Source organism: Eptesicus fuscus, chromosome 16 (assembly GCF_027574615.1).
Source record: "Eptesicus fuscus isolate TK198812 chromosome 16, DD_ASM_mEF_20220401, whole genome shotgun sequence".
NCBI classification, from domain to species: domain Eukaryota; kingdom Metazoa; phylum Chordata; class Mammalia; order Chiroptera; family Vespertilionidae; genus Eptesicus; species Eptesicus fuscus.
The window spans coordinates 16,145,380-16,165,632 of record NC_072488.1 but is presented as its reverse complement, the minus strand read 5'-3'; the positions used below and the strand labels follow the sequence as shown (position 1 = coordinate 16,165,632).

Genomic DNA, 20,253 nt, shown 5'->3' with positions numbered 1-20,253 from the left:
CTTGGGTTGATCTCTGGGTTCTCTGTTCTATTCCATTGGTCTATATGTCTGTGCTTGTTCCAGTGAGTTTTTTATTGAGGATCATGTTCACAGCAAGATGACTGTACAGTCAGTATATGCCTGACATCAGCAATATCTCACATAGATATGGATGTGAGTCCTAACACAAAATCATGCTTTCCACAATAACCCAAGAACTCTGGCTCTGATGCTACAGAATTTAAGTATAACAGGACAGTCAGTGGTTATTTAATCATTATAAGTATTGTTCTCAAGTGCCCTTTGCTTTTTACATTTTTCTCTCTGAGAAAGCCTATTTAAAGACGTACAAATAATAAACCACAAGTCTTCATTTTTTTTTTCTCCAAACTGAAGATGGAGCAAGTTGACAAGTTCTTTTTTACTCAACATCCACAGGTTATAAAATGGTGACCTCTTGGACAAGGAACAAGCCTATGGGTGTAATTTTTTGTTAGGCTTGCACAGAATTGGCTCTCACAAAGTTTCAAAAGTTTTAAAGTAGTTGCAAAAATACTTTGAATAAAGTATTCAAATCTAGTCTTTCACATGAAAAATCCAGTTTTCTAGATTCTTGCTGAAAAATCAGATCTGCATGTTCTAGGGCTGCATCCCAGCGAGGCAGCTGAAGTGAAGAAGCAACTACTTCCCTGTTCCCCAAAGTCCCCACTACCCGCTATCGTCCCCCAAACTGAGACCAAGTGTCATTGCCATTTATCAGCCCACTATGCGCCTTTTCTTTTTTAGTAGATTTAAGAGGAAAGTGAAATATTACTTGTCCCAGATAGAGAACTCTTTTTGTCCCTAATCCACTTCACTTGTTATGGTGTCTTGTTGGCCCCGCAGACATCTGCACCTGTGGACCCCGACCTCAGACTTATCAGGCTGCTTGCTAACATCACATGCTAAGCAAAAGCTAAGGAGGACTCTTCAATGTGCCAATCTTCAGAATGTTACTGTTGGCGGATTGGATAAGGAAGAATCCCAAGACAGCTACTATGCCTTCTGGCATATATTCACTGAAACAGTAGGTTTGAATTGCAACACAAACTTCAACTCTTGCCCAAACAAGAAAGTAAATTTGGGGATTTCTGTAGCATTTGTCAATCATTTGTTAGGCTAACACATTATTACTTATTTCCATTTATAATATGATTAAAATGTCTAGGTTACCTCCAAGTTTTTCAATTTCCCCTGATTTTTTGTGTTTTTCTTTCTTTGTTTGTTAATCCTCACCCGAGGATATTTTTCCATTGATTTTTAGGGAGAGTGGAAGAGAGAGGGAAAGACAGAGAGAAATATCGATGTGAGAGAAACACATCGATTGGTTGCCTCCTGCATGCGCCCTGACTGGAGCCCAGGCTGGGGAGAAACCTGCAATGAAGGTATATGCCCTTGACTGGAATTGAACCCTGGACCCTTTGATCCTCAGGCCAACGCTCTATCCACTAAGCCAAAGCAACTAGGGCTGTGTTTTTCTTTTACAGAAAAATTCTTGTAAAATAGGTGTTCACTAATGATTCCCAAAGAGCATAGGACATGGTGCCAATACCCTCACAAGACTTTACTTTGTATATTCTGGAAAGATTAAGGGAAAATAGAGTGTACACTGGGCAATCTATTAAAAAAACATGTACCTACTCATGCTTGTAGGCAAATACATTTTCAGTTTCTACACTACCGTATCTAGTTTCACTCTCTCCCACTTCCTCTCTCTGCTGCTTTGGATTTGTTGACTACAATCAGTAACAGCTTACTCCTCCACGTCACACTCAAGTAAATCACAGGTAGTCATCACTGTGGACTTTCCAGGATAGTTTCCAGCACTTAGATAATGGACTACTGGGATAATTGGTGACTCTACAAGTTGAGCTGGTATTCTTCCTTTATTGTTGTTTATTATGCCAAAAGGAAAAACCAGACACCAGGGGAGGGTTTCTTACTGGGCAGGACATTTGCAAGGATTGGTCTCTAAACACCTGGCTTCATCAGCTCACTCATTCAAGTCTTCTGATAGTGTGTTGATTTTTATCTCTGCAGAGGAACTCTGTAGTTCTACCAGATAAAGAGATTGTGGTACAGGGGAGAAGCCCCCTTTCCAAGGGGACATTTCATTTACCAGCTTACCTCATTTATAAAGAGCACCATGGCCAAAAACACAACATAATTTGCCCACGTTTAAACAGTGAGCTAATGGAAGAAAGGGAAGTATTCCATCACCGTGGGCTTCCAGACACACACTGAGGTCCCTGGGCCATAAAGAGTCCATGTGTCAGAAGGCCGATTTCGAACTAAAGCATCTGCTTTAAAAAGTATGAGTTTTCAGGATGGAACCAAGATGGCGGCATAGCTAAAGGCCTGTACTCGCCGCCTCCCACAACCACATCAAAATTACAACTAAAATACAGAACAACCATCATCCAGAACCGCGGGAAAGCTGGCTGAATGGAAGTCCTACAACTAGAGAGGTAAAGAAGGAAGCACACTGAGACTGGTAGGAGGTGCAGAGGCGTGGAACAGGCTGGTCTGGCACCCACGTGTGCTGCTTTTTCAAGCTTTTTTAATCGGGAGGGAGATCGCTTCTGCGGAGGCCGCCCGGAGGAGTGAGGGGTCCCAGCCCCACACCAGACACCCAGCCCAGGGTTCCAGAGCTGGGGAAAGAAGTCCCTAAAGGCAGTATGAACTATGTACTATGGGCTGTAAAAACCAGGGCAGATTTGGGCTGAGTGACACACAGGCTGCTAGAGACCTTGCTGTTCCTCTTAAAAGGCCGGCAACACAAACTGAACTTACAGGCTCACAACTGCTCTGAGCTCCAGTGCCAGGTGAGGCTCGGGGGGACCCAGACACATACGGGGAGAAAATGGACCGTCTGGCATCGGGACAGGAACTTGGGGGCAGCTTTCTCCTGAAGGAGGTGCTTGCAATGCTCATTGTTCCTGTGCTGGGACCTCCCCGGTGCAGGGCAGAATGGCAGCCATTCCTGTTCACTCCTCCCTGGTGATTCCCTGAGACCCTGCCCCACCCAATTTACAACCCTACCCAAACTGTGAGCAGTGGCTTTTGCATATGAATGGACTGTTCTTACTCAGGCTAAAACTCTGTTAAGCAAGCTGCAGCTGGGTCAGGGAGCTGCAAACCTATCAATAAAAGGTCCAAAAAACCCGGCAACCAGCACCAGCCTGCCTTGCTTCACAGCTGGGCCTTACATGGACACTTCCAAAGCCCATACAAAGAGGAGGAATCTGCAGATCTCTGTAGCTCCTGCTGGGTGGCCCCAGGCAATGGCTGACTTTGTACCGCCCAAGAGCCAGTGTACCCAGTGGTCAGTGTGAGACCATACCAAATTACAACTCTACACATCCATAAGCGACACACTCAAGGGGCAGACTCAGTGAACACCAAAGCCCCACTGAGGCAAGTCCTGCTCCATAAGGGTGTCTCCTGCACAGCAGCTCTCCCATTGCAGTCGTAGCTGGTCCCCACAGCCAATTGGCCTGCAGGTCAATTCCTCACAGTGACACCAACAGTGATCAAGGCTCAACTACAAGACTCTGCACACAGCCCACAAAAGGGTGCACCAAGAGTGTCCACCTCAGGTGACTGGGGAGGCTGAGCCACTGATCCTATAGGACACCTACTACACAAGGCCACTCTATCAACTCAAGGAGATTTAGCAGCTACCCAATACATAGAAACAAACACAGGGAAGCAGTCAAAATGTGGAGACAAAGAAACAAGTTACAAATGAAAGAAATGGAAGAAAGCAAACTACTGGATATAGAGTTCAAAACCATAGTTATAAGGTTACTCAAGAATCTTCTAGAAACCTCCAAGGAACTTAGTGAGACCTTTAAGGATCTTAGTGAGAATGTGAAAAAAAAATGGAAAAGGACCAGTCATAAATTAAGCATACACTGAGTGAAATAAAGAATAATATACAGGGATTCAACAGTAGACTAGAGGATCCCAAGAATCAAGTCAATGATTTGAAATATAAAGAAGCAAAAAATACCCAACCAGAAAACTAAAAAGAAAAAAGAATTCAAAAATATGAAAATAGTGTAAGGAGCCTCTGGGACAACTTCAAGCGTACCAACATCCGAATTATGGGGGTGCCAGAAGAAGAGAGACAGCAAGATATTGAAAACCTATTTGAAGAAATAATGACAGAAAACTTCCCCTACCTGGTATAAGAAATAGACTTACAAGTCCCGGAAAAACAGAGATCCCCAAACAAGAGGAATCCAAAGAGGACCACACCAAGACACATCATAATTAAAATGCCAAGGGCAAAAGACAAAGAGAGAATCTTAAAAGCAGCAAGAGAAAAACAGTTACCTACAAGGGAGTGCCCATACAGCTGTCAGCTGATTTCTCAACAAAAACTATGCAGGCCAGAAGGGAGTGGCAAGAAACATCCAAAGTGATGAATAGCAAGAACCTACAACCAAGATTACTCTACCCAGCAAAGCTATCATTTAGAATTAAAGTGTCAAATAAAGAGCTTCACAAACAAGAAAAAGCTAAAGGAGTTCATCACCACCAAACAAGTATTATATGAAATGCTGAAGGGTATTCTTTAAGAAGAGGAAAAAGGTAAAGAAAAAATTATGAACAACAAAGTGACAACAAATACATATCTATCAACAAGTGAATCTAAAAATCAAATGAATAAAAAATCTGATGAACAGAATAAACTGGTGAATGGAATAGAATCAGGGGCATGGAAATGGAACAGACTGATGATTCTCAGAGGGAAGGGGGTGAGGGAGTGTGCGGGAAGAGATTAGACAAAGATCTTATATGCATGTATGCATTACCTATGGCCACAGCCAATAGGGTGGCGAGGTCCTGGGGTGGGGTGGGAACCTGGTGGAGGGGAGCTATGGGGGGAAAAGAGGGACATCTGTAATAATCTCAACAATAAAGATTTTTTTAAAAAGTGTGAGTTTTCGTACAGGAAGCAGCTCTTCTGCCATTTAGATCTCCAGCGAGATTGCTGTCAGTCATGGAATTTCTGCTCTCTAGTCTGATTTCAAGAGAATTTGCTGCTTTGACTTTGCAAAAATGATTCCAACCTAATCATCTCCCTTTGTTAAAATAGCTCTTGTTTTTGACGGTCTAAAATGACACTGGAGGTTTCAGTAAGCAGCTAAAATTCCTGGTTGCTGGGCATCTGAAGCAGTTCTGGTTACCTTGAGATGGGCAAAGGTGTGTGGTGAAGGTGAGCTCGAGCAGGTGGAGCCTTGGAACTCACAATGGCTCTGGGCCCAAACAGCGGGCTCTCTGCCTCTGACGTTTGAGGCCTGAACCCTGTCTGTTCATCTACGCCTGTCACACAGAACCCTACATATTTTGTTAGTTACCTCCGGTCACTCAAACTTTGGCTTTTCTTTTTAAATCTCCCAGAAAAGACCCCACATGCTCCCTTTCCCCAATCTAAACCCACTCCTTCAGCACTTGTAGGCTCCGAGCCTCTGCCCTGGTCTCCCAGGTTTGGGACTGAACAGGTTACGAATTAGAGCTCCCATTGTCTTTGTCTTCAAATTCCACCTACAACTGATAGCAAGCAACAGCTTTTTAAAAGAGGGATAAGGAGGGGGTAAGTAGGATTTTAAAGAGCAAATGCTTCCCACATTCCCAGCGGTTTGCTTAGGGCTTGGTTAGCTCCAATCTGAACATCAGGGAGAGATTTCTCTACTTTACAAAATGGGATTATTGTCTTCAGGAGGATACCTCTTATTAAGCACTTGAGAGAAACTCAAGGAGCCCCCTGGGAGCAGATGGGCCACCTTCCCAGGGTCTCAAAAGGTCTGAAAACCACTACTCAAATGCACAAAGACTGGTTGCCCCAGAAAATTTCAAAAGAAGACAAAGGGAAATCAGTATTTCCTGAGATTCTACCATCATTTTTTTATACCTTAAAAAGTATGGACTTGCCCAATGCAAAAGGTCAGGAAAAAAAAACACCATCCCCTGTTTTCCACCATCAGCTTTTTTGAGTCACAAAAATTTGAGATACTAAAATTTTTACTCCCTCCCAAGAGCCCATGAGCACCCCCAAACTGAACATTCAATTAAAAAACATAAAGATTTTCCCTTTTGCAGAGGTATCTATGACCTTGTCAAGACCTAAAGGTGCTACCCTTTACTCCTCCCCTTGAAGTTGCTTCCTTTGCCATTTCGTTCACCTATTTTCCTTCAGTACCTTGGCCAGACACCATCATCCGGGACTATTTTTCTGTGTGGCACTTCCCATGAGGCGGGGTAGCAGAGAAGAGGGCTCTGGGGCTGCATAAACTATTATATAATTCTATCCACTTCACAAAAACACTGTCATATGGTGTTCTTCAAATAGGGCTTATAACATTGAAGATGACTGACATTTTGCTGGCTCACAAACCACAAGAGTTCAGACACTGGTGCAGTGCACTCCTCAGACTAAGGAACTTGATTGTACATGTAAGCTCTGCACCATCTTGAACAGGGCTTTGTATGTCTTGAATGTTTTTCTTCAAAGAAGATTAGAGGGCAACTGCCTAACTTCATTCTATTAAATAATTCTATAAAAGAGAGTTAATAGTATTATTTCTATGTTACCAATGAACAACTTGGAATGCAAAGAAATTTAGTATATTTTTCAATTGGTTAATCAACCAATAAACATTTATTAAATATGATCTTTTTTTTTTTCTTGTGTTTTTCCAGGTGGTGTTTAAATGTTAACTTTTAAACTAATTAAAGTTATGATTCTAACAAAAGGACCCAATTCTGATCTTGGCTAGGGGAAAAAAGTGTCTTTTTTAGGCTCGGTATCAAAATAGTCCTTTATTGACTCAACAAATATTGACTGAGCACACACTTCTACTTTCCAAACATTTTGCCAGGGCCCGGGTATCCAGTGGTGAATGAAACAGACCTGGTCCCTATCCAGGGGAGTATACAGCTTAGTGAAGAAAACCAGCATCAAATATGTAGACAGACAAATCAATGTATAATTACAAATTATTACAAGTGCTATGAATGAAAACCCACACAGGATTCTAGGACAGAGAATGACAAGAGAGATTATTTTAGTTTAGTGATAGGAAAGGTCTCTTTGAAGAGGTGATATTTAAGTCAAGAATTGAAACTTGGAGGTTAATTTAGTGAAAGATGTAAGGGAATTAAAAGCTTGAAAAACTGGCTGGATCATAATGCCAAATACTGAGTTAGAGAATATTAGCAGGATGGTGGATTGGTTATACAAAAGAAATCTAGAATTGTGCTTAAGATCTGTGAAGGTTGAGATTCCTGTGAAACTCCTGTGTACAGGTCACAAGATGTGGTTATTTATTCAAATATGGAGCTCCAAGAAAAGATCTGAGATATAATTTAAAATCGGGAGTTATCTCCATGTGAATAGCATTGAAAGCCATAGGAATGGTTCAGATAGCTTGAGAAAAAAGTAAAAAGCTAAAGGACAAGGGGACCCACCTTAAGCCTTGGAAATTCCAACATCTAGAGGTCAGAGAGAGGAGATGAAGCAGCAAAGCATCTTGAGTAGTTGTCAGAGATGCAGAAAGAAAACTTAAAGCATGTTGAGCCATGAGGCCAACAGCACATACTCATGGGAGATGAAACCATCAACTGCATTGAATGCTACAAAGAGGTCAAATAAGAGAAGGATGGAAACCTACCTGCTTTTAAACTTTTTGGTACAAGGAGATCACAGGTAATCTTGACAAGAGCAGTTCAATGGAGCAGCAGGCAGAAGCCAGGCTGGAGTGAGTTGAAGAGTAAATAGAACAAAATGGAGGCAAAGAAACAAAGACATCGTGAGTAGAATATAAGTTTAATGTGTTTGTGTAGGATTGAAGTAAAGAGCAGTTGGTAGAGGATGTGGGCATCAAGGGATATTTTTATAAGACATGAGTTGCTGGAACATACCTGGACACTAATGGGAATTATCTCATAGAGAGGAAGAAGTTAAAGACTCAGGAGGAGGAGGACATAATAAAAATGAAAGGATGGGTACCAGATGTAACAAAAAATAAAGAAAGAAGATGAGAATGGTTGCAAATGCAGATAGAGTCTATATAATTACAGTAGTAAGGGGAAGATGAAAGAGAATAACGTAAACAAGAGACACATAATCACCAGTTGGCAGAGGAGTTTATCTAATCCATCTACTTCTGATACCTGCAGTTCTCCTTCTTCAGTTTTTGAAGAGAAAAGAAGGAAGAGAGAAATGAGCTCTCCAAGTCCCAGAGGGAGATGTCCCAGGATGAACCATTCCCTGACTAAGGAACTAATGATCCTTTTCCCAGCTCAGATAAACAATGTGGCCCTAATTCCTTTGAGTACTTTTCTGCTGGTTAAATATCTGTCTTCCTGCCTGCCAACATTTGATGCTCTTGGGCACCCAAGAGTGCTGTCAATTTGTGTTGTGAACCACTCAGCTTAGCTTTTTGTGAACCTTGTTCTGAACCTTATTCTGAAGGACTAGTCATTTTACATCTCACTTTTGCCCTGGTGCCGATGCAGCAGTATTTCATTAAGTGTACTAGGTTATCACTACTTACTGTTCAACAGTGGTTTTAAGAAGAAATGGCACATGTAAATCATCTAAAGTGTTTTGAAAGCATATTAGAGTGAGATTTGTAATTGATTCACATGGGTCAGGGTTTCTCGACCTCAGTACTATTGATATTTCAGATGGATAATCCTTTGTTGTGGGGGAGCTCATCCATGCTATGCATTGTAGATGTTTAGCAGCATCCTTGGCCTCTACCCACTAGCTGCCAGTAGCACTCCACCCTCATCCCCAGTAGTACAGCCAAAAATGTCTCCAGACATCGTCCTCTGGAGGGTGAAAGTGCCTTCAGTGGAGAACCACTGATAGAGACTGACGTCATAACATCATACTGGAACTGAAAATGTCAATCAAACACCTAATTTTTTTTTTTTTTAGCATCAGAATGTCTACTTTTTGTGTAGGCAAATGCCTGACAGATTGACTGAATATTTCAGTTTTCAAATGAATACAAGATATCTTCACCAACAACAAACATTTGAACAAATGCATCTTCCCAGACATCTTCTCAGCTTGATTTTCAATGCTTGAGACAATTGGCAGTATTAACCATGGCAGAATATGATTTAATTTAAACATTTCAAAGCTTTCAAAGTCTACACTTATCCCACACTCTATTAACTGATATATTTTGACCTTGTTTTATTCCTTTGTCAATCACTTCCAGTTTCATTTTATTTTTGCTGTTTATCATAAACTGCTTGAATGGTTTTTGGAGGAAACCAGAGGATAAATATTTATGAATGCAGACCCCCCCCCTTTTTTTTTTTTTGCAATCTGTGAATAAAGAGTTCTCTTTTGTGAAAACATTTTACCTCCTTTCCTATTGCCCAATTATTGGTTTCTCTTAATCTTGGGATGATTCTGTATGGAATGCATTGCCTCTATTACACTTTTTACTTTTAAATCATCGGCTACATTGCATTCTCACTCTGCGGAGTAGGGAGGTGTAGGCAAGGAGTGATGCTCAATGCAAAACTATTGGAAGTGCTTTGTTCTCATACCCGCTCTATCACTTACTGTCAGAAAGCTTACACTTTGGGGTGCCAATTTCTTCATACTGAAAATTTAAAAAAAATCTTTATTGAAAGTATTACTTAGGTCTCCTCCTGCCCCGCCCATTAACCCACTCCTGTCTTCACACTGAAATTTAATTAACATTTACTGAGAGGTAAATACTGTCAAAGGCTGTTTTGTCACTGGTGTGGCTGCTCCATAGCAAAAACCTTTGAGAATCAAGGGACTCTCAAACAGCTTCTCATTTTTATAAATAACCCAATAAGAATCAGCCATGAATTATGTTAATCCTTCTTGAATTACAGCCTTTCCTTTTGATAAAATAAATGTATAAGTTTAATTTCTCTTACATAAGATACAAATTCTGCGTAAATATTGAACTCTGGTTAATGCTATGTCTGATGAAGTGTCTGGGAATGAAATGTACTGCTGAACTTATTTTGAAGAAAAGGAAAGATGAACCAATGAATGGATAGAGAAATGGATAAATGGATAGGTGTGTGAAAAGCAAATAGAATAAATTGTTAATGATAAAACTGAATATGGATACTCACTATACATTTAGAACATTTTCAACATATATTGTGAAAAAAAATATTCTATTATTTTAAAATTACCTCTTTCAAATCTTCAGTGTTTGGGAATTTGGTGAACAAATAATATTCATTAGCCTTTATGATTTTATAACTATTGATTATATGTAATCTGAAGAGGTCTCAGTTATCAGTCTGTTCAAGCGGCTACTCTGTCTCCTTTAGCATTTTAGATGCTATTCTCTCCAACATGTCCTCCTCATTGCCTCCAGAGTTTTCTTCCCAGAATTCAAGTATATTCATATCACCCTTTTACCTGACAAGCTTTGATCACAGTTAGGAATTATTGTTAATTATGTTAAATGTATTAATGATATTGTGGATTTCTTTAAGTATTTTTTAAAATTGATTTTTAGAGAGAGAGAAAGGGAGAGGGGGAGAGAGGGACAGAGGGAGATGGAGAGAGGAAGAGAGGGAGAGAAAGAGAGAGAAAGAGAGAGAGAGAGAGAGAGAGAGAGAGAGAGAGAGAGAGAAACATCGATGTGAGAACATAATATCAATAGGCTGCCTCCTGCACATCCCCTGACAGGAATCCAGCCAACAACCTTCTGGTACATGGGACATGCCCAACCAACTAAGCCACACTGGCTAGGGCTGATATTGTAGATCTTTAAAAAGAAAACTTACGGTTTAGAAAACATAGTAAAATATTTATAGATGGACTGATGAAAGGACAGATTTGCTTCAAAACTGTTATGGTAAGGAAAGAACATGGGTGGGGACATAAAGGAAACAAGATTGGCCATTGAAAATTGTTCAAGTTGGGTATTGAATACATGGGGGTTCATTATATTGTCAACTTCTGTATATATTGGAAATAGTCTATAATAAAAGGTGTGTTTTCTTAAACTTTAAATGGTTCTAAAAGATCTGAATGCTTTAGAAGGGCAAACACTATCCTTAACCCTGGAACCACCTAGTCTTTTGGGACTTTCCCCTGGTTTCCCCTCTAACATATCCTTGTGATTCACATCTACCAAGTTACATGTTATTCCTGGAATGGATTCTTTCAAAATATAGTGGGTTTTTTTCTTCTTGAACAATGACTACCAATCCTTTTATACCTAGTTCAAATGTCACCAACCCTAGCAAACTTTTCCTGACTCACCCTGATATAGTCATCTGCATAGATGACTTCCATAGAACTCTGTACAAACCTCTTTAATAGAACAAATATATGTGTTGTACAATAATTGTTGTAATAATTCTTAAAATATTGATCTGCTTAACTAGGTGGCAATATCCTGTAGGACAAAGTCTGTGCCATTATTCATGTTTGCGTAATGTGCAGTGCAAAGTATTTATTTAAAAATACTTGACAAATGAATCAAATAAAAATATTTTGGATTTTTTTTTACCTTGTCACCTAAATATAAATTCTGGATTGAACAGAAGGGGTCCCAAAAACTAGGTTGCATTTACTGAGGTTTTATTAATTTTGGGTATAGTAGAATTTCCAAATCTGAGGATTAAAACTCAAAACAATTTCTCAAACATATTAGCCTCTCTTCCACAAACTTGTGAGATAGTATTCCAAATGGTTGCAGAATTTGATGCATGACACATTTTCCACTCATCCTTGTAGCTGAAAAAAGATAAAACCTCAATTCTTACATCACTGGCTTAAGTCAAACAAAGTTCCTGCAGCTTCCAAAGAAAGGATGAAAGCAGTAGTTCTTCTAAAACACAGAGAATTAAAATAGCAGGAGATATGTCCCCCTGGCCCTGCTTCAAGGTCTGCTTGGCCCTTTTATCTATCAGTAATCGGGGCCCCAAGAAAAAACTTATGAAGTAAGGATGACTGCTCCACTTGATGCCACTATTAAGTCACTTCTCATAAAAACTGAATATAACATAAAGCAAACTGTCACTGCTGGTTAATCAGCCAGGTCCTACAGCCATGCTCTTTTTTTATGTGTCATCATGTGAGATAGAATGATGACCTTTGAGTGTTGCCAGAGGCTTTGCTTTGCAAGAACACCCTGCCCAAGGTGCAGAGCATCACCACTGACAGAACACCTTGGCAATGGGAACGGGTGAGTGTTTTCTGGGCGGGGGCTGAAAGGCGACTGTAGGATACAGTCATGACCCCACGGAGTCCTGGGATGATTCTTTGTCCTACAGCATCCTCCTGATGGAAATCGCCAGGTACTGGGCATGACATAATGTCCATGGCTTGATAGGAACAGCAGAATCCGGACTACACACAATGGCTGCCCTTTGCATAGTGAGCATCAGTTTGTAGCATAAGCAGAGCGAGAGACAGTATGGTTGGAATAGAAAAGACATGCACTCTGTTTCCAGGCAAAGGAGGACCAGAACCCTGGCTTCCCTACTCACCGGCTTGTGAATCAACCAGCTCAGAAATGTAGTTATCACTTCGGCAGCAGCGTCAACAATGTCCACCTCTGGGAGCTGGGAAAGTAAACCTCAGTTTCTCTCCTCTCCCAGTAGCAGGCTCAGTTGAGATGCCTACCACGGAAGGAAATAGAGACAGACTCGTCTTAGAATCAGAGTGGCTGGGAACAGAAAGGGATGAGAAATCTCGAGCGCCACCCTTTAGCCTGAGCGCTGTCCTTGCCATAAAAAAGAAGGATCTCTAAAGCATCCTGTCAACTCACGTGATTTTGAATGGCAGGCATTCCGTACATGGATGAAACACTTTCTACTTTTAAAAAGCAGAACTGAAGTAAGAGCTGAATCCAAAGTCAGTCAAATTGAACTTATGATATGAGTTTTCCAGAACCAAATATGGAAATTAGACTCAGTTCTTCTATTTTAAAACTGTTTTAAATTCTTAAGTGGTTTCTGAGCTCCAGAAATCTCCATTAACCTGAGATTTGAGAACACTCATCCTTGACAGTCACAGGGCACGTTGTTAGAACGGCTGGAAAAGGACATGTGTTCTTTCCAGCTCCCTGATTCCAGGTGTAAGGAGTTTGGAAAACCAGGTCGGTTGGTTTCACAGTGTGTAAATTCCTCAAAGAAATAAAAATAAAAAAATCCCTACTGCTATCTCCTCAAAGTGAACTTATATAAAAGACCCAAAACAAAACAAAACAAAACAAAACAAAAAACCAACACCTCAGCTCAGCCATTTTGAATTGTTGAACGAAAGGAAAATTATTACTTTATCAAAACTTAATAGAGGCAAGACTCAATGGCCATTCTTAATTTCTTTCCTTCTTTCTTTCTTTTTAATATGAAGTCTGATTCCATGGCAGCGTCATGGGCTCACTGCCTTCCTTTTGGCCAGTTCATCAATTGCTAAGGTTTCTACCTCAGTACAGATGCCTCAGAGGGGGAAAAAAAGAAGCAATTACAATCACTTACACATTCAAATGCAGTTACTAGTTTGCAAATTTTTCTTCATGAATTTGCGTGCCATCCTTGCGTAGGGACCATGATAATCTCTGTATGGTTCCAGTTTTAGTATATGTGCTGCCAAAGCAAGCACTTGTCTGCAATTTCTGAATTAAGCAGCAGCTAAGTAGTTACTAACATAAATTTCTGGAATTCACTATGTGGACTAAACTGTTTCCATGTTATTTCCCCCTTTACTAGTTCTCTCTCAAAGATTGTACCTAAAGTATATTCAAAGATGACATGCTGAATACACTTATAATACTAAAGCAAATCAAGGCATAATGATCCATTTTGTGGGCTGGGGATAGGTCCACCTAAACAATAGTAAGTTAAGGATAAGGATAGGGCAACAGTTGACAAATAGGGAAGCCTTTCAAAAACAATCTGATCACTGAGAAACTTAAAAAGATGTTGGGACATCTGGTACATCAGTCATTCATATACTTAGCTCAATTCTCCACTTACAATAGAGGTATCAAAGCCTATATGACTTCAAATTCTACAGACTATTATCTGGGAACCTTTAAGCCACCATTTGATTTTCTTTTTTTTTCTTTTTTTTTTTTTTTGAAATTTTCTTTTCCCTTTTGTTCTCTTGAAAGGTGCAGATTATTACAGCAGTCCCCAATGGAAAAGGCTCTTTGCGTCGGTTCATAGAAAAGGCTCTTTGAGTCGATTCATGAAGTAAATATCTTTCAGGATTTTTTACATTCAAAGAAGACTAGCTTTCACATTCATACTCCAAAAAAAGCTACTTTAGAAAGACATACTGTAATAGCCGCTATTATCATAAAGCTGTTCACTTGCTTCCACTTCCCCCTCCCCCACCCCGCCCCGCCTCTAAGCCCTGGCCATGACACCGTGCACTGTAAATTCACCTGCATCACAGTAATTTTTACGACCTTGTCAACATACTGATAATGCTTTCCACAATGAACCGACTGCCACAACAGAAAGTTGACTAGTAGTGCAGATTCTCAAATATGTTCGCAAGCTAAGACCTCACAGTTGTGGGCAGATAACTTTGCAGAGGGAAATGGTCACAGTGGCCATGGTTCCCATGGGCATAAGGGCACTGTAACCAGGCAGAACTTCCAAGAATGCGGATGGTTTTGTTGGGTAAGAGGAGTGCTGGACGTCAGATTTCTTTCTTCTTCTTCTTCTTCTTCTTTTTTTTTTTTTTGTATTTAAGAAAACAACCAGATTTCTTCCAAAGCTGAATATTACATAATGCCATAGTTGGTATGACTCCAACTTAACCACATTGGGTCTGCAGGGGAAGAAAATGACCACTAAGTTCCTTTAAAAAATTACCCTAAGCAAATACTATTGCATCTGTAACTAAGTTGACCCTGTTTCTGAAGCCAAGTATCCATAGGCTTGGAAATAAGATCATTGACATGTGTGAAATGGCATATCATGAAATCAGCCATTCACTTAGCTTTTGTCCAGCGTAAGATAATACAAATTATAGCACTTTTGATCACAAGGGACAATATCATGGGTATCATTCAAAGTCTGGAGATGGGGGACTTAGCAGAGCTGTGCCAGTTTCTGGTTCCATGACCATGGACAAGTCACTCACTTTCTCTCATTCTCAGGTTTCTCACTGTAAACAATAGTGATGTTGGCCTGTCTTTTTCATAGGATTGTAGCAATTGCAAAACAATGCCTCACACCAGAAAATTCCCATATAAATGTAGGAGTTTGTCTGCCCAATACCATGGATGGGCTCAAGGAAGATCAGAGCACAGCGAACCTACCCACCCAGATTCCAGAGATACTACTGTGATTGTCTAAAACAGCAAATAAAACCAGGCTTCCAAATCCATCCTATAAAATAAAGAGGTAAATGTGCAAATTGACCCTTACTCAGTCACGCCATCACAAGATGGCTGCACCCACAGCGGAGGCAGGGTTCCTGTAACACAATATGGCTGCGCCCACAGTGGAGGCAGGGTTTCCGTAACAAGCGATCAGCAGGGACCTGCGGCTGTCTGGCACCGGGCTGGGGCAGAGGACCTAAGGCTGTGCCCCCCGCCTGGTGGGGCTTGACAGGGGACCTGAGGCCACACCCCCTGGCGCTGGGCCAGGGGACCTGAGGCTGCACCTCCTGCCCCTGGACCAGTCTGGGGGACCTTAGGCCATGCCCCCTGCCCCGGTGCCAGGCCGGGGGACCTGAGGGTGCGCCCCTCCACCCGGTGGGGCTTGACAGGGGACCTGAGGCTGCACCCCCCTGCCCAGTGGGGCTTGACGGGGGTGGGGCCGGCTGGGTCTGGATCTCGCCCAATGGGGGTGGGGCCGGCCGGGTCTGGGTCTTGTGCGATTTCGAGGTACACACGGGTGGGCAGGGCCTTGACTCTGGGTCCCTCGGCATGCCCCAGACTCTGACAGGAGGAAGATTTTCATATACATTTTACCAATTTTCTTTCATCTCTGACACTTCTATTATAGAGAAAGGACAAATAGCAATATTAAAATATTTTCTCTAATTAATTCCCTTTTAATGTGCACGAATTTTGTGCACCGGGCCACTAGTCTATATATATATAAAAGCCTAATATGCAAAGTGTCCCCTCGGGAGTTCCTCCGACCAAGAGTTCAATCGCTCACTATGACGTGCGCTGACCACCAGGGGGCGGCGCGGAACAAAGGGAGGCCCTGGCCAGCAGCCGGCAGCTGCTAGGGACCCTACCCGTGTATGAATTTCATGCACTGGGCCTCTAGTAGAACAATAGAAATGTGAAATGCAGCACCTAAACACCTCCAAGAACTGGATATGAGCAATTCATATAAAAGGAAAGAGGGACCCCAAGGAGTTAACTCTGGGGGCAGGTTCTTTGGAATGCACAATCTGGCCAAAACAAAGAAACAAAGCAAGCCCCACATCATGAGGCTTGTTTCCTTCTCCTAAAAGCTCCGAAGAAAATAATCACAATTTTGATTCAAACAAGCTCTGAAGTATGACTTGTGAACTCTTCTCTGGTTTTGAGTCCATCTTATGTGTCTCCATATAACACCCATTGGACTGTGCCAATTGCTACAGAAATAAGCAATACCCAACAAGGATTGGAGGTAATTTCCAGTGGTTTTGGTTTAGCAGACTGTATTGCTGATCAGACGCTTGGGTTCTTAGTTTTAGAAACACCAGGCAGGTGCGAAGCGGGTTAAAAATTCCCCTTTCTTGCTATTAATACCCTGATCTTCAAAATGTGTCATCTTGTCATAACAGCCTTGAGAAAACCTTAGTAACTTTTTCACTGACATCCCTGAATGGTCTGCTTACTTCATTCTCCTCCTGATTAACCAAAGGACCCTCTGCTACTTATGAATTACTAGGGCTCTTCTTCAGCGCCAGCCCTAATCTGGACATCTCACCACATGGAGGACTGTGGAGAGCCTGTTGTGAAGGGTTCAAGAAGTAGGTTTCTTTAAGGATTCTGGCTGACGACCCAGAAAAGCCTGGGGTTCGTGACTCACAAGTGAGAGGGCCTCTTTAGATATGCAGCAGGCAGAGGGGTAAAGCTTGCAATTGGCAAAGGCAGGTGCAGGCAGCATCCCAGGCCGCAGAGAGATGCATACCTGTCCTCCCTCCCCTGCCACAGCCAGTCCCCTGGCCCGCAACCTCCCTCACAGCTCAGAACAAAGCCAAGGAGCAGACAGGGGGAAGGGTTGCATTACTTCTGGTCATAAACAACCACCTCTGTGGACAACCAGCCTTCCAGGTTGAGTCACTAGAAACAGGTCTGATCATCGTTTTATCAGCATGAAGCAGGCTATTTGGGGTGGGGCCTGGGTGGAGTGGCAGCCCTCCAGAGGAAGGAGTGACAGGAAAAAAACGGAGGAAAGGGCCAGAGGGGCCGTGAGAGCAGTGTGCTCAGGGCAGTAATACAGCTCTGCTGCTGCTCTTACCAATGGGAGGCTCTTTGCTGAACTGCTGTCAAAGAGAAAACACCGCCAGCCATTGACTACAGAGCTCCGGCGTGGACTGTCAGGAGGGGAAACCTCACCCTTCCTGCCATGGAGAGTTCAAAAGGGCCCTCGCACACGTGTGTGCCTAACTGTATTGCACTGAACTAGTCGCATTTGCATTTCGTCGTGGGATTTTACATTTAAATATGTGCGATTAGCATATTCGTCCCACTTGTAGTTTTTAATGTGTACACGTTCAAATACAGCCTCGTGGCTAAGGGGGTCTCTGAGCTTCCGTTTCTCCAACTCTAAAACTGGAATGATAATAGAGAGCACACAGGCTTATTGGGAGGGTCATGTAAAAATGAACATGACTGCTTAGCATGTCATCTGGTATGGGAAGTGCACAATAAATGTAAGTTAAAGTTATTAGTGTTCACGTTATGATGGAGAAGTAGCAGAAGCTGTGAGCTCTCTTCTCTGGCTCTGCTGCTAACTGGCACTGTGACCCAGATACATTGGCTACAATTTCCTCATCTTCATACGAAGGCGGGGGAGGGTGGGTGAGTGGGTGGGAGGTAATCAACCAAGGACTTTGAATGTATATATGCATAACCTATGGACACGGACAATTAGGTGGTGAAAGCCTGTGGGGGGTGGCGGCGGGGAGACAAGGGCAGGGGCAGACTGGAGAGGGTTAATGGGGGAAAAAAGGGGACATATGTAATACTTTCAATAATAAAGATTAAAAAAATAAATAGATAATAAATAAATAATAAGTAAATAAATAAATAAATAAATAAATAAATAAAGGCATTAGATTGTACCTTCTAAGATTCCTATCCAGACCTCACTAAACATCTTGGACTCGATAGACTATCTCCATGTAAAATAATTATTTTTATTATTTTGTTACTAGAGGCCTGGTGCACGAATTCGTGCATGGGTGGGGTCCCTCGGGGTGGCCTGCGGGGATTGGGCCCCAGCTTGTGCCCCCAGCCTCGCAGCCCCGCAGCCCCACCTGGCACCCCACCGTGGCCTGGTGCTGGCCCCTCACCTGTGGGACAATTGATCGGGGCCGGGCCCCCTGCCCGGCTCCCTCAGTGCCTGGGAGCCGGGTGGCAGCCCCATCCCCCGCTGCTGCCATCTGCGGGGCGATCAGAGGGGCGATCTGGCCCCCTGCTCACACCAACCTTGGCCTGGCACCGCCCGCTCACATGCTTCACCATCCCGCCGTGGTCCTGCTCTCATCGGGGCCCATCGGGGCTGGCAGCGCCTCCACTGCCACCCGCCGCCAGCGCCACATTGCCGATGCCCGTCATGTTCTGCACCACCCCGTGGTGGTCAGCGCACATCATAGCGAGTGGTTGAACTCCCAAGGGGACAATTTGCATATTAGGCTTTTATTATATAGGAGGATTATTTTGAAAGTCAAGGGATCACTGCTTTATTTAAAAAAAAATCTGCAGGCTTTCAAACATTGAGCACTTGAATAATTCAAAGGATACCACCCCGTTTCATCTGTGGGTGGCTGTAATACTCCAGAGACACAATTTCACTGGACAGTCCTTTTCCGCTGTCAGCCTGCGGAAAAAGTGAAACTATCCCAGGACCCACTGAGCAGCCATGGGCCACATGGGCATAGGCTGACCCAGCGACCTCACACACATGGCACAAAGAGGAACAAAGAAGTTGGGAACATTTGTTCTCATCAAACACACTAAGCTTTGTGGATTCTTCCACACGTTAAGGAAAAGAAGGGAGAGACTAGACAGAGGAGCCATTTTTTCAGACGGGGTACCTGAAACTGCTTCCTTCCCAGATCTCTGGCCGGTGTGGGACGTAAGACCAACTGTGTAGGGGTAAACGGTGTAGAAGCTGCACGCTGTGGGTCATTTTCAATCCATTCTCTACATACAACATGGGGTGGGGGACAGAAATTGCAAGAAAGTCATCCAACCTGAGCATCCATGACAGGCCATCCGTCACCTGGGGAAACACAGCAGGGTGCCCCGGGCTTGCCACAAGTCAAGTAACTGTTCGGTAACAATTCACTTGAAAACAACCACACTCTGGCCCCCTCCTCAACAGCCAGTCATTCCAGAAAAAGGAACTTGCTGGGTTATCTCCCCACAACACTCTGATTCAGAGGCGGGTCACTTCCAGAAGTTCACGTCGATTCCAGGTTCTGCCCTCTCCCTTTTCCCTTTTCCTTTCTTCTTGAGGATTCTTTTGTAAAATTGATTTCAGAGAGAGGAAGGGAGAAGGCGAGAGAGATAGAAACATCAATGATGAGAGAGAATCATCGATCGGCTGCCTCCTGTACGCCCCTACTGTGGATCGAGCCCGCAACCCAGGCTTGTGCTCTGACTGGGAATCGAACCGTGACCTCCTGGTTCATGGGTCGACACTCAACCACTGAGCCACACTGGCTGGGCTTAAGCATTCTTTGGGTGTCCACCAGGAAAGGATAAAAGTCCCCAAACAGCAGCTCTGTTCCAGGAAGGGACTGCTTGGCGGCTCTCCCCAAAGTGAGCTCCAGTGTTGCCCAGGGAACCAGCGAAAGAGCCGGTCCCCCCCAGAGTTGATCATCAGCTTCAGGCAACAGGGTTATAATCTGGGGCATAAACAAGGAAGCAAGACTCTGAGCATCATAAACACACGGATGCTCCCTTGTCTAAAATAAGGAAGATCAGAGGCAGCTAAACATTTCAGCTTTCAAGTCAGGAAGGTGAATTAGCTGGTGGAAGTAGAAAGCACGCCTGCAAT

The 20,253-nt window shown here is 42.9% G+C and overlaps 1 protein-coding gene and 1 pseudogene across 1 annotated transcript in view; both read right to left on the bottom strand.

The window, feature by feature from the left end:
* The window catches only part of RASGRP3 (RAS guanyl releasing protein 3), a 74,875-nt gene extending 55,544 nt beyond the window's left edge, over window positions 1-19,331 (bottom strand). The window contains exons 1-2 of the mRNA XM_054728184.1: window positions 19,286-19,331; window positions 12,547-12,678 (exon numbers count right to left, since the gene is read on the bottom strand). The gene's annotated coding sequence lies outside the window, so the exon portion shown is untranslated. The remainder of the gene's footprint in view (window positions 1-12,546; window positions 12,679-19,285) is intronic.
* LOC114230377 (U6 spliceosomal RNA) lies at window positions 13,566-13,663 on the bottom strand (annotated as a pseudogene).
* Window positions 19,332-20,253: the final 922 nt, after the last annotated feature.